This window comes from Vitis vinifera, chromosome 9 (genome assembly GCF_030704535.1).
Source record: "Vitis vinifera cultivar Pinot Noir 40024 chromosome 9, ASM3070453v1".
Taxonomy (NCBI): domain Eukaryota; kingdom Viridiplantae; phylum Streptophyta; class Magnoliopsida; order Vitales; family Vitaceae; genus Vitis; species Vitis vinifera.
The window spans coordinates 18,386,102-18,402,905 of NC_081813.1; positions in this window are offsets into that span (position 1 = coordinate 18,386,102).

Genomic DNA, 16,804 nt, shown 5'->3' on the forward strand with positions numbered 1-16,804 from the left:
ACCTTTTGGAAAGAAGCTTTACATACAATTGTACATGTGCTGAATCTTTCACTATGTGTTCCTCTACAGCTCGATGTGCCAGAGAGAGTGTAGTCAAGAAAGGGTGTTTCCTATGATCATCTGCGATTGTTTGGATACAAAGCTTTTGTGCATATTCCTAAGGATGAGAGGTCCAAGGTTGATGTCAAGACACAACAATGTATTTTTGTTGGTTATGGTCAAGATCAATTTGGTTATAGATTTTATGATCCAGTCCAAAAAAAGCTTGTAAGGAGTTGTGATGCTATGTTTATTGAAAATCAAACCATTGAAGATGTTGATAAGATGGAGAAGAATGTTCCTAAATCCAATGATGACTCAGCATACTTGAAATTAGTTCCTCCAACAATGGTGTCTAGACAGATTGGAAATAAAGTTCAGGATGATCAACCTGGTACAAATGATGCTCCCGTAGAGGTTGAAATAGAAGATAATGATAATGATGGTGTTCATCGTCAACCACCAACACCTGTGGCTTCTCCAGTTCCATTGAGGAGAGGTGATAGAAACAAAAAACAATCTACTAGATACTCCAACAATGAGTATGTGTTACTCACTGACGAGAGAGAACCTAAAAGCTTTGAAGAAGCCATGGATCATGAACACAAGCATAAATGGATTGAAGCTATGCAAGATGAGATGAAGTCCTTGTATAAAAATAAAACTTGTCAACTGATGAAGTTGCCAATAAGCAAGAAAGTTTTGAAAAATAGATGAGTGTTCAGGATCAAACATGAAAAACATAGTCCTTATTCACAATTCAAATCCAGATTGGTTATTAAAGGGTTTAACCAAAGAAAATGTGTTGATTTTGAAGAGATTTTTTCACTAGTTGTGAATATGACATCCATTCGCATAGTGTTGGATTTAGCAGCAAGTCTTGAGTTAGAAGTTGAGTAGATGGATGTAAAAACAAAATTTCTTCATGGTGATTTGGAAGAAGAGATATACATAGAGCAGCCAGAGGGTTTAAAACAAAAAAGAACAGAGGATTATGTTTACAGATTAAAAAAAAAAAAAGTCTTTATGGCTTGAAACAGGCACCAAGACAATGGTACAAGAAGTTTCCATTAGTCATGGAGGAGTAAGATTACAAGAAGAATACTTCAAACCATTGTGTTTTTGTACAAAAATTCTCTAATGATGATTTCATTATTCTTTTGCTCTATGTCGGTGATATGCCGATTGTTGGTCGGAGTATTTTTGGAATTGATTACTTGAAAAAACATATGCGCAAGTCTTTTTCCATGAAAGACTTGGGGCCAACAAAGCAAGTTCTTGGCATAAAAATTATCAGAGATAGATGCGCCAAGAAATTGTGGTTGTCACATGAGAAGTGCATTAAGAAAGTACTTCAAAGGTTCAATATGGACAAGGTTAAAGTGATTAGTTGTCCTCTTGCTAATCACTTTAGACTAAGTTCTAAACAAAACCCTTCTATGGACAAAGAGAATGAAGAAATGGACAAGGTTCCATGTGTTTTAGCAGTTGGGAGTTTGATGTATGTCATGGTGTTCACACGACTGGATATTGCCTACTCAGTTGGAGTAGTGAGTCAATTCCTTTTAAATCCCGGTAAGAAGCACTAGACTACAGTAAAAGGAATTTTCAAGTATTTGCATGACTCTTTCAAAATATGCTTATGTCTTGGAGATACCAAACCAATGTTAGTTGGTTACACAAATGCAGATATGGCTGGTGATGTTGACTCAAGGAAGTTTACTTCAAGATACCTCATTACATTTGCAGGGGGAGATATGTCGTGCCAATCAAAGTAAAAGAAATGTGTCGCTCTTTCTACATAGAAGCGTAGTTTATTGTAGCAATAGAAGCATGTAAAGAGTTGTTGCAGATGTAAATGTTCTTAAATGAGTTTGTTTTTCAACAAGATAGATATCAACTATTTTGTGATAGCCAAAGTGCTATTCACATTGGAAAGAATTCCTCCTTCCACTCAAGATCAAAACGTATTGATGTGAGATATCATTGGATTAGAGATGTGTTGGAGATAAAGCTACTACAACTTGAAAAGATTCATACTGATGAAAATGGATCAGACATGTTAATGAAGATTCTACCAAGAGAGAAATTTGAATTATGTTGATTAGTTGCAGGAATGGTGGAACCATCTATGTAGTTGGGAAGGGGAGATTTGTTAGTAGTGGATCCTTCCAACATGTGGGCCCACCATTGACAAATTAAAAAAAATGAATTGGTTGGTAAGCATGCATACTTTTGCCTATAAATAGGTAGGACATGCAAAGTTCCTTTGAGATGAAGAAAAAAAGCCAGAGAAACAAATTCTTTGGAGAAAAAAATCTAGAGAGAGTTTTGTGGATATTTTTCCTATGAAATACCTTGAATATTGTTATTTTTGTATGAGATCTCAATTTTTGAGGTTGTTTTTGCCTCTAGAAATAATATGGAGAAGACTCTCTATACCTGTTGGTTGTTAGTGGAAGAATTTCTATTCAGATTTTGATTTGTGGACGTCGCCTAAGTTAAAGGGTGAACCACGTTAAATTGTTGGTGTTCTATTTTTTTATGTTTTTATTTTATTTTTAATTTTACAAATAGTACTTGTTGCTCCATCACAAATATCTCTATATATCTATCCTAATTAAGATTTTTTTAAGACAAAAAAAGACTCAATAACCCAAATACCCATGTTTGCATTGTTTGAAACTATATTTTCGGACATCCTTAAAAAACGTTTGGAACTATATTTTTGGACATATTTTTAATGTCCAACTTTGCATATTTCGACACTACAAAAACATTTCTTTTTCATTTGTCTTTCACTTTTTCAAATTTTTTCATTTTAAAAATAAATTTTTCTTAACAATTTTTTAACTATATTTAAAATAATTTTTTGTCAAAATTTATATAAGTTATAAGCTCAAAATATATTCAGATGATATAAACATAATATTAGTGTGTAGATTAAAAAACCATACTAAAAAGCAATTAGAATTAATTTTGAATTTATTATCATTGGAGTTGGGTTTGGGTGCTTAAGTGAGCTAACTTGACCCAGCCTAACCCAATAAATAGAAAAAAATAAGGGGACCAGTTTCTAGAAGTTTTAAAACTACCCAAAAATTATCACTATTAAAAAAAAAGTTTTTTTTTCTCTCTGTGAGAACTTTCTCTTCTTAAAAACTAGAGAGAGAAAGAGAATACTTTTTCTCCTCTCTCTCTCTCTCTTTGAAAACAAAATAAAAAACATAAACAAAAATCATTTCTTTTAAAGTTTTTCCAATTTTCTCTGTGAAAATAAAGGTCAAGCTCTTGTGTTGTTTGAAAAGAATGGTTCTTATATTCGTAGTTTCATTCATGACTTGAGCCTAGAAAATTGATCAATGAAATAATCAATTGGGATTCTTGAGTATTATAGAAGGTAACCCAAAAACATTATTTTTTATCAATTACAAATATGTTTTTGTTAACAAACAAGTTTGGGAGAAAGAATTTTTGTCTTAAGTTTGTTGTTGAAAAGAAAAAAAAAATTGAGAAAAGAAAGAGAATTTTTTTATTAAAATATAATATTTTTAAAAAATGCACTTTCAAAAATATTGATAGAAATACCGTATATTTTGCCACATATGTGCCATATGGACACCACATAAGCAACATCAAATTCTAAAAACCCTATTCCCCTTCTTTAAAAACCTTTTTTTTCTAGTACTCTCGTTCCTTTTTTTTTCCATAGAAACAAAACCCATGTCCCCTTCGTTTTCGACAATCCACCGTCAATCTTCTTGAAATTTTTCAGCATTGCTGACCGTTGAGAAAATAAGCTTGAAAAAATTGTTTTTGAATTTTTCCTCATCTTTTTCTTACTAGCTCTGATCTATCTCTGATATATTTCAAATTTAAGGTTTTATGCATAGTCTGTATTTCGACCTTTATGATTTAGAGATTTCCCTAATATGCAGGTGGAGGGTTTTGGAAATATGAAAATGACGATGGGGTAACAAAACAATCTCATCTATTGTTAAATAAAGACTTGGTGAAGGTTAGTCGAATCTGTATGCTTAGTCACCTTTATAATTTTTTTTCCATTAAAACCCTTATGTTTTTGTAATTCATTGAATGTTGCGTATTAGTGATGTTTCAGTTCTAAGGTCTCTTCAAATTTTAAATTTGTTTTCATTTTATTTAATTTCTTGAAGCTTGGTATTGGGTGTTGAAAATTAACAAAATAATTGCCTTCACAGTAGCATGATGAAATTTAAAGAATGTGAAGTAGAAAATATTTTGGATGATTCTAGTCCAGTTAGGTTTTTGGGTAGACATGTTTTGGAAGGAGAAATTTTTCTTTGAATATGAAAGGCTATGATTGGTCAATTTGTTGAGCTAAAATTTTGTTTTATGTTCCAAAAATGGGTATGCTAGTTTTGGTTTCATTAATTATTTTATAGTTAGCTTATCAAGCTTATGCATTTAGAGTTGAATTCACAACATTATTAGTAAAAAATTGGAAACTAGAATGAGTTAGATGAACTATAGAATCATTGATTTGAAATTTGTTGAATTTGGATTAGAACATGTACAACAAAATTTAAAAGTTTAGGGATTTTGATTGAAAAATGAAGAATTCAACTTAATGAAGATCATTTTTTGTTATTTGGCTACTAAATTTGGTTGGAGGGTAGAGATGAAATTTATCGGAATGATTGAAAAAAAAAAAACAAAGGTTTACAAATGGTAAATGGTTTGTATTGTGAACTAATTTGGACTGTAAAACCAAGGTAGTCATTTCTATGGAGCAACACCAAATTGTTTGACAAATACCATTTTTAGATATCATTAATGATGAAGACATCACTTTTCTTACTCATTTCAATCCAAATAGTCCATCAGTTTTCCTATTATACTCATGAACACAATACCCATGTTTTTTGAAAATTTATTGAGAAAGATTTTCATGAAGGATAACTCTTCCAGTTTAAAATTTGATTTGGCATTTTGTAATAATAGGGTTTTGAAAGGTTTGTGGATATTTTCTTGTTTTGGTATTTACATCGTTGATTCCACTAATTGGACATAGACTTGTTCTTGGATAATCTAGATATGCACTTGACAGCATTGGATTTTTTATTAAAATATAATATTTAAAAAAAATTAAAAGAATTCATTTTTTAAAAGTTGATGTTAACGAATTCATTTTTGTTATCTTTATTTTTTCACTTTTTGATTAAAAAAATTAACAAAGGGAAAATTTCAAGTTGAGCAACTATGTGTCTTAGTAACTTGTTGGTGAAATGTAAAGTACTTTGGAAAATGTTTTTTCAAGTTCAACAAGTGCAGAAGGGTTAAAATGATCATTTTTTGTCATATTTAGAATTCCCCTTTATTCATTCAAGGTTACTAAAGTCTTGTATCTTTTCTAAACTTTAGGATCAACAATGGGAGAAAGTTCAATTACGGTATTATGTTACATTAATGGTAATATTATCAATGCACCTAATGGGATTTGCTACAATTCTCCTCCATCAAAGGTTGTGTTAGTTAGAAGCAACACAACATTCAATGACTTAGTTGCATGCTTAAGTCAAGCGTTGTGCAAAGACTCATCTCAAGTAAAGTTGAAATTGGTTTATGGTTATCCAATTAATCTTGGAGATGGTAGTTTTAACTTTGTAGCACTACCCATAAATGACAATGATGACTTGAGTTTAATGTTCAATGTAGCAACAAAGTTCCCTCCATCTCATATTGTTGAGTTGTATGTAGAGATTCTATCAGTACAGATGGAGAATGTTGATTCACCATTGAATTGTCAATTGATCTACCACCTATGCCGTCGCAACTTGAAATGAGTGAAGATGATAATGAGCTTGTAATGAAGATAGATTTCAATGCGATGCATGACATGGTCATGAGTGAAGGATATGTTTATGAGACCCTAAAAACCATGATGTCAAAGATAATGATGTTGACAAAATGAAACATCTAGAAAATGAGTTTACATACCTTTATCATGAGTATGTCATCCTTTCCTCGATGTTGAGTGAATTGAATTGGGATGTGATAAATGTCATGTCTCAGGAGAACTTAGGGCCACGTAGTGGAATGTGGAATGACCATGATGTATTGTACAAGGGCTTACAGTTTGACAATAAGAAAGACTTATAATATGTTGTTAAAAGATATTGCATATACAACAATCAATATTTTGTTGTAGTTGAATCAGAGCCTCATTTGTGGTTAATAAGATGCAAAACGCGGGATGAAGGTTGTAAGTGGACACTTTGTGCTTGTCGATGTAAAACTCATAACTTTTTTGAGATAACACAATACACTAATTCTCACACTTGTGTATATCTTAAATTTTCACAAAACCACTCTCAATTGGGGTCCACCTTAATTGCTAAGGAGATACAAAATGTTGTAAGGAATGATCTATCTACGCCAGTACCAACATTGCATCAAATAATAAAAGATAAATATGGATACAAAGTTCATTATAGAAAAGTTTGGGAAGCAAAAAGAAAAATAACTATGGTAGTGTTTGGTGATTACAATGCTTCTTACTATCTTCTACTCAAATGAATGAATGTTCTTCAAGCAACTAATCCTGGTACAAAAGTGATTTAGAAAACAACTCTCTTGGGAAACTTTAATGGCAATGTAAGATTTAAAAGATTGTTTTGGGCATTTGGAGCTATTATGGAAGGATTCAAGCATTGTAAGCCAATAATTCAAATTGATGGTACTTTCCTATATGGAAAGTATACAGGGAAGCTATTGATTGCAACTTCAATTGATGCCAATAGACATCTTTTCCCTCTTGCCTTTTCACTTGTTGAGGAGGAAACAACATATAGTTGGTCTTGGTTTTTTTTTTTTTGCAATGAGGTCTCATGTTACTCAAAGAGATGGAATATGCTTAATTTATGGTCGTCATGAAGGAATCGAGCCAGCATCACCGAATGTCAAAGTTGGATGGACTCCACCTTGTGCTCATTATAGATATTGTCTAAGACATATGGCAAACAATTTCAATGAGAAGTATAGAAACAAAGTCTTGAAAGATTTAGTGTACAAGGCTGGATCCCAACATCAACCTCGCAAGTTTCAATTGTCATGGAGGAACTACATAAGTTGAATGAGAAGTGTGTGCATTTCCTTAATAAAGTAGAGAAAGAGAAATGGACATAAGCATATGATAAGGGGTTTCGGTATGGATGTATGACGACAAATATTGTTAAGAGTATTAATGGGGTGTTTGAAAGAGGTTGTATGTTGCCTATCACTGCATTAGTACAACTAACTTTCTATAAGTGTGTTGCTTACTTTGAAAGACATAGAACAAAAACACAATCCAAACTTAGAAAATGTGAAATGTACACTTCTTATGCCAAGAATAAGACCAAGAATTGGGAAGTTAAGGCAAGTGGACATAGTGTTACAATATTTCGTCGAGCGAATGAGGTCTTTGAGGTAACCATTGTTGTTCATGGGTTTCATATGGATAAGGGCAACAATAAGCAAATTGTGAAGCTTAAGGAAGGTACTTGTTCTCATAACAAATGACAATCCTTTGGGTTGCCTTGTTCCCATGTCCTAGTTGTTTGGGCTTATGCAAGGTTAGACAATTGGCACTTTGTAGATTCCTATTATAGGATAGAAAAATATGCAATTTGTTATACCCCAAAATTTAGTCTAATACCACATGAAGACTATTGGCCTTAACCATATTTCCCAATTTTGCATCATGATCCAATAATGCTATGAGAACAATGGCGACCTAGATTATCATGCATACGAAATGAGATGGATTGGAAAGAACCTAGTGTAAAGGTCATATGTGGAGCATGCAAGCAAGAGGGTCTATGGACCTGCATTTTTCACGTGTGTCCCCACTCAATGGCAAGACTCATTTTTATTAGTGAAAAAATAGTTTTGGAAAAGTTGGAGTCGTCGCTTATTTTATTTTATTTTAAAAGGGAAAATAAAACAAGAAAGAAAATCCTAAAGACGTGACTCCATAGTTTTGGAAAAGCAAGTCTTGAAAACCTCGAGTCTTGGTTCAGGGATCAGGTTACTTATTGAGAAGGTACCTCTAGGACGTAGCATCCCTCTAAGCCCTAAAGAGGTCTCTAATGACTAAGTCGAGGGAAAAGTGGCAATTAATCAATTGATTGAGGTACCTACGTAGGCTAAGGTGATTTCAAAACTAACATGCCAAAAAAAAATCAAATAGCAATCGCAAAGAAGGGTTAGGATGTGTACCTGGACTACCTCTTAAGCGCTATCATAAGACATTAAAGTTAGCACAAAAATATAACACATAACATGTATTTAATTAGAGCAAATCGAACATACATCTAAACACCCAAGGATTACAAAAAATATAGATATGACTCACAACAACATGCATGTTCATAAAATTTTGAAAAATAAGTGATAGAGAGCGTACCTGGATAACATGCATAATTTATAAGATTCCTCCAAAAATACTAGAGTGGTTAGGACAAGTATAAATTATATAACATTTTTATTATATCTAATATATAGTACCAAAGCCAAAATTGAGCCAAGGTAAGTCGAATGACTCCAAAAATAAATAATCAATTCAAGCAATGTACAAGATCATCAATATGCAATTAGAAAATGGACCATCACAAAAGAATTTCTAAAAAAATGTCTTGGAGTGGAATTTAATTACAAAAAATTTCAGGAAACAACACCTACACATCTAAAACAACATACCAAAAACCAAACACTCATTTAAGAGATAGATTGCAGCAAAGACACCACAAAATTTCTACAAAGTCCAGATTAGGTAAAAAATGTGGCATGCATAAACGAATTTTTTAAAAATAATAAAATATCATATAAAATCATACAAAAAATCACACATCATTAAAAGTGTCTATATCACAGGAAAAATAAATCCAAGGTCTCAAAAATATTTTCAAAACACTAACAAATCAAATGTCCAGATTCTATCATGCACAATAAGTACGACTTTGAAAAAATATATCTCCCTCCAAAAATGCATATTTTTTAATATTTTATATATATAAGATCAATTTCAAGAAGTATAGAATTAAGAAAAAATATTGAGTCAAATTTAAAAATTCATCTATTATTTTAGTTTTACAAAAAGATTTTTAGGTATCCAAAATTAGGTGAAAATAGAGCCCTCATAAAAACTCATTCATATATTCTATTCTAGAGTTGCTTTCTAACTCAAACGAAATTTTAAGTTCAAGTTCAAGTTCAAGAGGTGAGGAAAATCATAAAATTTTTGGAAATTTTTTTAAAATATTCTAAAGTTGCTTAAATGAATTTTAAAGTTAAAGAGTCAGTGATTGAGTGAAAACTGGCAGCAAGGAAGAGTTTTGAAAAAATGATTTTATGTAGGGGTTCCACCAATTCTCCAATTGATATACACAAATCTAGCCTAGAATTCTTCCATTTCTTTGGGACCACAAGCTTGGATTCATGTCTTACTCAAAACCATAACTTTTATTGAAAACTGAGAAAGATGCAAACCAATCAAGACATGGTTGCACATTATTTAAGAAAATGAGATTTTGATTCTAAAGACTCTAAATGAATTTTTAAAATAGATTTTCAAGGGGATATTTTGAGAAAAGTATTTTATTTTCAAATAAAAGAAATTAATTTGAAAACAAAAAAACATAAGAAACAAAATACCAAGCAAAACAAAGGTAAACAAAATCACAAAGTAAAATTTTTGACAACCAAGCAAGCTAAAGTGGTGAGAATGGAGGCCAATCTTTACTATTTTCTGATGGCCTTCGAAGATTAAATTTGATAAAGAACTATCAAAATAACAAACTCCTAATATTTAGATCAAATAAACTAATTAGATATCCATTAAGAATTAACAATTAGGATTCAAGAAACACATAAATTGAGAATAACAATCAATAACTAACATAAGATCAACAAAACACGCAAACACATCTAGACTAAAACAAAATAAACTAAAACTAAACTAAGTCAGAATCAAAAACATAAACTTTATCTAATAGGATTAATTAAACTATTGATTAAAATCACAAACACATCTAGACAAATTAAAATATAACTAAATGGAAATCATAAACATGAGCTTTATCTAATAGGATTAATTGAACTAATGAATTAAAGAAATAAACTTTATCTAATATGATTATTTAAACTAATGAATTAAAACCACAAACACACTTAAACTAAAAGATAGGTTAAATCGAGATTAAAAAAGTATAAACTTTATCTTATAAGATCAATTAAACTAATCACCTTAAACTCCGAAAAACACACGAATTAAAATTGGACCAAACAAGAATAAAAGTTAACATATTTAAAAAATGAATAAAACAACTTTGGGTCAACTAGACTAACTTATTAAAATTTCTAAAAAAAGAAAATGAAATACAAAATGAAAATTGTATTAATTAAAAATTAAAGTTAACAAATAACCTAATCTTCATTCCAATATTTATGAATCAAAACTAATAAGAAAAACTCTAACTTTCAATCTAATAAAAAATTAAAACTAAAATCTAGAAATTCTAACTTACCTTCTCTAGAATTCCTCTATGGTGGTGCGACTGCTGCTGTCTTCACTTACAGGCTTGTGCGTGTTATAGTGGTATGCGGTTGTCTTCAATCACAACCCGTGGAGGCATGCTACTAGCTATCTTTTGAATTTATGGACCATGCATATTGCAGACCACCCTCATGAATGTTTGGTTAGTTTTCCTCCTAAATCACTTCGGTTGTGTGTCAATCCTTATCAACATGGTAACCCGCGTGTCAATCCTGCAATCATGCATATTGTATATATCTTTTTCGGGTTGTGCGTGGAACTCTTTTGATCCCAATATGTTACGTAACCATCACATCTCCAAGTGGCAACCTCAATGGTGTGTTAGTGCTCTTTCCTAGTGGATGCATGATATGCATGCGTCTTTGAAGATGAGGGGCATGACTCCTCTTAAAGAAATCTGTGGTGATGAAAGTAGTCCCCTCAATGGATGCGTTCTATTGGAGAACCCCTTCTTATAATGTGTGTTGAGCCCCTTCCTATAGTCCCCCTCTCTCTCTCTCCCGTGTGTGTTGCTGAAAGAAGTCGCCTATGGATGCAGTCCACTTAAAAATCCCGTGTGAAAACTCCTCCCATTTCCACAGCTTAAGCGTCATCCCAAAAAAATATAGGGATCCTTCTGTAAGTGAGTGACAACCTTTTTGAATGTGTTAAGGGGTTTTTTCCTCATGGAATGGTGTGCAACTACTGCTTTCCAGAAAATCTTCAATTATGTCTGCTGGAGAAAAATCCTCACCATCCTGTTTGTGTTGTGTGCTCTTCCTAAAGATAAAACCTCTCTCCCGATTATTGCATGTTGTTGGATCTTGCTTGAAGAATCTTCCTTCCAAAAACATCTTGAATCTCCCTTCGACCAGCCTTCCAAAATCCTTCAATCTTCCTTAACTGAATATCTCATTCCTTATTTCACTTTAGCGTTCTACCATGTTCAGAACGACAAACTGAGCATCTTTCCAAAAACTCCACCAATTGTGATTACGAATGCCTATTGTATGGTAGGTATGCTAGTCTTTCCCTTGGAAGTGTGTTAACCTTGCTCTTATATGCAACATGTTTCCATTTTTACATCGCAACGGAGAATTATGCAACTCACCCACTTAATCAATCCTCAAACGGTATATGGAATCATGTCCTTTAAATTTGAAGCTCAAAGGGTTCTTTTCCTTTTCAGAATGGTAAGTTCACCTTCCAAAGTGACATCCTCTCTATAAAACATAAGAAAATAGAAGTTAGTAACCATATATTAATTATAAAATAGTAAAATTTGAAAAACTTAAAAAAGTAGGATAAAAAAAATGTTGTAATTCAAAATAAAAAATTAAAATTATGTAATTAAAACTAAAATATCAATCATATTAAAAGAATTAAAATCATGAAGCTCAAGCAATTTCCTACAAAAATAAATAAATGAATAAAGTAAAATAAATATACATGAAATATCAATTCACGTAATTAGGAAAAACTAAAATCTCAATTCTCATGCAATTTTCTAAAAACTGAATAAGTAAATGAATAAAAATAATAATAATAAAATAAAATAAAAAATCAAGCACATGCTAGTCATACAAGCCATGCAACCATACTTGAAAGGTGACCTAAGCAAGACTAGGTAAACCTAAGTGGGCCAAGACGTGCCAAAATGGGCCCAAGTGAGCCTAAATGGGTCAAGTGCATCTAAATGGGCCTAGTGTTCCTCGATATGTTATCCTAAAAGTGTATCTAAATGAGCTGTTCGAAAAAGAAAAGAAAATCCTAAGCCTAATTCAGGATTGTCAAGGGTCACAATGGGGTTAGATAAATCCCTCAACCAAAGTCTCTAAGGTAGCTAAAAAAAAAAGGTAAGTAGTATGAGTAGCAATGGGCCACCAAGGAACTACTATGGAGCACTGGAAGTGAACTTAAAGATATGTGCTAAAGGAACAAAATAGAGGGTCTACAGGGTCATAATTGATGCAAGTGTCTTAACAAATATCAAGGACAATCTTGTAACATCCCTTTTGAATAACTTTTGAAATATGTAATAATGTATGAACTTTTGGTGATGTATGAACTTTTGATAATGTATGAACTTTTGATAATGTATGAACTTTTGATAATGTGTGAACTCTTACCAATGGAACTCTTAATGATGTATGAACTTTTAAAATATAAAAAAACATATAATAAGAAACCTTGTTTTACAAGTCTCATGGATCCTCAATCTTAATATTCATCAGTGTTGTCTTCACAACATGTACATCAATCATGCATTTTATGGGATATAGAGGTAGCCAAGACACAAATTCTTCATTGTAGATGACGTGAGACAATATTTCATTGTATAATGTCACTAGATCAAAGGATTATTCCATATTTGCAGCAAGCGAGGCTTCTATAGCATAGCATGACTTGGGTTTGTTACATTAGACTGGCACTTAGTCACTACCTTGGTCGAGAGATGGTGCCCTAAGATGCATACATTCCACATGCCATATGGGGAGATGATGATTACTTTATAAGATGTCGTTATTATACTCAGACTACTAATTAATGGGTTTCTTCTTACTGGTTTGACGTCGCAATAGTGGCCTAAGTTATGTGAGTCTTTGTTAGGACATGAACCTGAAGAGGATGACTTGGATGGATCATGACTTAATATGACATGGTTAGCAATGAAATTTCCCACTCTACCCCTTGATGTTGATGATGTTGTTATTCAGCGTTATGCTAGAGCATATATCTTACAACTTATTGAAGGATATTTATTTGAAGACAAGTCTAGTTGCTTTGTGCATCTCATGTTTCTTCCATTGTTATCAGATTTTAGGGTTGTTGGTGGGTATAGCTAGGGTAGTGCTTACTTAGCTTGACTCTATAGGGAGATGTGTCAATCATCCCATGTTTAGGCACGTGATATAGTTGGCCCACTTATATTATTACAACTATGGGCATGGGAGAGGTTTCCATGTATTGCCTCTAAAAAATTGAAGGTATTTCCACATGATATCATTGGTGATGATGGTCTTCCATTCCCACCACCTCTATTGGGTACATGGTATATACAAAAATTGATGTTTTCTTGTAAAAATTTCATTGAGAACTTCACTTACATTTGATCTCAACTAACATGTTATTACTTTATCTTAGATGGAAAGATGTTTTCTCTATCACAAAGGTATCCACGCATGTCTTTGGCCAATATAGATTTATCTTTGATATACAAAGGTCAAGTCACATTATATGGAAGCTTTACACGTTTGATATCATATTAACATTGCCAGACTATTGGACTATTGGTGTACTATGTCACCACTTATTTGTTTCCATATTGTTGAGTGGCATAGGCCAAACTGAGTTCTACACCAATTTGGTATGAGTCGGCACATACTAGAGTCATGTGATACTAGCATTAAATTACATAGCATTAACTTGCAAGGTTGACATGATTTTGATAGGGGGGTTGAGCATCAAGAGTATAAAGAGATATGGAACCACCGCTGTGATCATGTAGTTAGTAGTGAGTTAGTATCTGGGATATTTCATATTATAACCCTTATATGCAATGGTATTTTTTTATCACACATCGATTTATTACTAAGTAAGGATCCTTCCATGAACTTGTGGTAATTTCAAGAATATTACTTTTTCATTCATTTTCATTTGGTTTCCCTTTAACTAACATTTTCTACTTTGGACATGTAGGCCAATAGCTTGGAACGAATAAATGAGTTGTCAAGGCCAAATACTCCAGCAACAACAAAGGAAAATATACACTCATTGTCTTATAAGACCTTGCAAACAGTGGATGAGATGAGTCAATTACATATTTGTCCCCCTACCACGGTCTCACACTTATCTTCACAACAAGGTAGGAAAGACAGGAAGAAAGGAAGGTGTAGAAGACGTATTATGGAGCAAGATCAACACTCTCAGAGTCCTATAACACCTATTATTGAGGAGCAGATTCCTATAGAAGATCGACCATCCACATCATGCCAAACACTTGTTCAACCTTATAACACCCTAATAGCATCCTATCAACAATCAACATTGATCATGATATCATCATCATCTATTCCAGCTCCAATAACAGCTCATAAAGGCCAAGGTCGATTACGATGTTGAGGACGAGGGAGTGCAAGTATAGAGCATGATAGATTAGTTCCTCATGTTATTGATTTTCCTATTCATGATGCCATAGTAGACCTTATATATGATGTAAAGGATACTAATGTCGTTTTTGATGTTCCAATTGCTTATGATGTTTTGATTGCTTCAGATGTTCCAGTTGCTTCCAATGTTCTAGTTACTATAGATGTTCCTATTGCTTTAGATGTTCTGATTGCTTTTGAGGTTCAGGCTACTTCTGATGTTCCTCTTGATGTCCACATTACATCTAATGTCCATGCTTCTAATGTGACTTACCAAAGACGTCCAAGACATAAGAGGAGAGTCCCTCCATATGGCACTTGATCCCTCCAATTAACGATTGTATTGTAAATGTTGCCTATGGTGCATAGTAGATATTGTTAGGTATAGTTTCATAATAGTCCTATGTTAACCTTTTCTTTTTGGATAGCTCAAGGTTTTGTCAAGTTCTCATTTGTTTGACTATTGATAGTAAGTGGACTATTTCTTTGGCACTTTGATGGTTTTTTCATAGTCTATTTCCTTATTGAGATGATAGTTGCTAATGTCATTTTGTCTTTACAGGGGATCATAAGAGGCTGATTACAATTCTCTTAGTTGTCGTCTAAAAAGTACTCATCCTGAGGAAACATCATTTGCTTGTGGTGGTTAGCACACTCATTTTCCTTTTTAGGTATGTTGTAAGTGTTTTCTGTAATGCTTTGCTAGAAATGTTTGTTTTGTGCATATTAATTTTGATGCAGTTACTAATAGCATGGGCATCCCTTTGTGGAGACTATTTAGTGGAGTGTCAAATTTCATATATAACTGCTGGTATCATAGTTCAATTCTTGTCTTGGTGATTATATCTCACTGAAGACTATTTTTTTAAGTTCTTAGTTATTTCATTCTTTTTCCTTTATGTTTCATTAACCTACATGGTGAAATAAGGGGCTTGGCATTGACCAATATCGGTTTATAGATACTAAATATAAAGAATTAACCTAAACCAATGAGACTACAAAAACTTTACACATGAAAATTGGAACTATGGTGTTCTTCATATGTGCAGATTCTAATTGATTCCAATTAGGATTAAATCATGTTCTAACCAACATGGAATTCTTATTTCGTGTTCCCTCAAGATTGCTATGAGATGGTTCTAAATCCCATCTTCTGATAATTGGTATTGAAATTGTGGAAATGAGTTGTAAGGTTTATTGTTGTTTTATTGGTATTGACATTGTGTTATAATTCTAAGCACTATTAAATGTGAATAGGTTCTATTTTTTGTTTTCATTCGATCACTTGTTGATAGTAGTCTTGCTAGAGCTATGACATTTAAAAGCATGATTATATTGTGAGTTTTTTCTTCTCATTTACTCTATAACTTAACCTTTCCAATTTGTGAGTACTCTCCTCTCTAATGTTGGTTAAGCAACATAACATATTAGCCACTGTGTTATAGTTTTATTTTATGCCTAGATAAATTGGTATATTTCAAGTAGCTAGTACAAAGCTTTATTAAGTCAAGCAATTGAATGGAATAGCAAGCAATAAAGTACTCAAGCAACATAATGTGATATGGTTTGCTTAATGCAAAGGCATAACATTTGTTTTTATTCTTGGGTAATTGGAACTGTGGTGCATCAGGCAGGGCATTTTTACTTTCTACCTAAGTAAGAAGGCATAAAAACTTTTCTAGCTATGTTTTGCCATCTATTCTTGTTTCTGGATTAAGTGGACCTCAAAACTGCCAAAACCACTGCAACTATAATGGAGAAAGGCTACCATTCTTTGAAGTTGTTTATGGTTCAAAGCCCTAATCTGCTTGTCCATTTTTTGTTATATAGAATATGAACATCAGTAGGAATGAGAAAATGTTAACGTAGTAATGACCTATTAATTGAAATTAGACCACTAAGCCACCACCTTTTTTTAGAAGCGAACTTGTAATTAGAATGGGGATAGTCACAAGGATTCCAAATAATAGAACTTATGCTTGCTAGTTACATTCTCTAGTGGAAATATTATGTTTGGGTTGGAAAAATGCATGTAGATGAATCAAACATTTTGTGCTCAATT